Source organism: Aquila chrysaetos (genome assembly GCF_900496995.4).
Source record: "Aquila chrysaetos chrysaetos chromosome W unlocalized genomic scaffold, bAquChr1.4 W_unloc_7, whole genome shotgun sequence".
Taxonomy (NCBI): domain Eukaryota; kingdom Metazoa; phylum Chordata; class Aves; order Accipitriformes; family Accipitridae; genus Aquila; species Aquila chrysaetos.
Window position 1 is genome coordinate 197,838 of NW_024470327.1, and position 1,128 is coordinate 198,965.

The following is a 1,128-nucleotide window of genomic DNA, read 5'->3' on the forward strand; positions in this document are numbered from 1 at the left end:
CAAAAATATAAGAGCAAATCGTTACCTGCAGTCAGTGTACTTTATCGGTAATGACTTCTTCAGGAAGAGGTGCCAGCGCTGCTCTCTCGTCTCTGTACGATTTAGTGGCCATCGGCGTACTGCATAGCACTGTTGGGGTGGGATTCATTCCTAAATGAATACAGAATCGATACGCTATGAATCATCATCGATTGAAGTTATTAACAGTTTACAAGCAATGCTGGTTTGTATCGTTTATGGATTGTTACCTACCGATTGATTTAACGCTATGCGGTAATACTCTTTCTGGCAGTTCATTAAATAACAAAACTATTCCATTCATTCATGCTATGCGTGCATCCACTCATTAATAGCCGGAGAAGGAATACATACATACATACATACACATGCACATGCATACATACCAGTTGATCATCGAGGATTAAATATTACTCCATTAGTAATAAGTATTAGTAATTACCGACTCATAAAGTTCAATTGTACTTCTTAGGATCTTGTGATGCTCTTTGTTAACATTACCGTTATCGGGCCGCTTCATTATCGCGCATTAATTATTTATTAGTTTTTACTCCGCGTCAGTCTTACTCACCGTTGTTACTCTTTCTTATCAAGCGATACTTACTTGTTAAGTAATTGCCATCGATGACGCGTGCGCCTTCCGTAGGCCGGCTCCTGTTCCTCACCCAGCACTCATTCTTGATCGAGTCATTCGTTACAAATGTGAGCTCGATCCGGTGGATGTTAATCAATTCCAGCAGAAGTTGGCCTGTATCGCCCTGTTGAAAATTACTAATTTACATATGAGTTACCGGTTCATTAATCATTCATTACATTCCTTAACCGCAGGGCTAGTGTATGTTAATTCTATCAACAATTCATGGGGAGCGATACATTAATCTCTATCCCAAGCCAGCCCTGCCCCACTGGCCTCCGTGCAGACCACCCACCTGCCCCGTCCCAGAAGAGTTCTGCGTTAAGAAGCGCAACGCCCACACCCCGTTCCTTTTTTATTATCATTTCCTTATCTATTTATTTTCTTGGTCTTTCCTCCCCAGTGAGACAAGGGGAGTCAAAAGAATCTCAGTAGACATAATAAAGGAGGATGAAAGATGATGTTTAGCGCTTACA

General features: G+C 41.4%; 1 long non-coding RNA gene across 1 annotated transcript in view; it reads right to left on the reverse strand.

The window, feature by feature from the left end:
• Positions 1–880, reverse strand: part of LOC115337843 — a 928-nt gene extending 48 nt beyond the window's left edge. Inside the window, exons 1-2 of the long non-coding RNA XR_003922274.2 lie at positions 623–880; positions 1–150 (exon numbers count right to left, since the gene is read on the reverse strand). The exon at positions 1–150 is cut by the window's left edge and continues 48 nt beyond it. This is a non-coding gene — a long non-coding RNA (uncharacterized LOC115337843). The remainder of the gene's footprint in view (positions 151–622) is intronic.
• Positions 881–1,128: the final 248 nt, after the last annotated feature.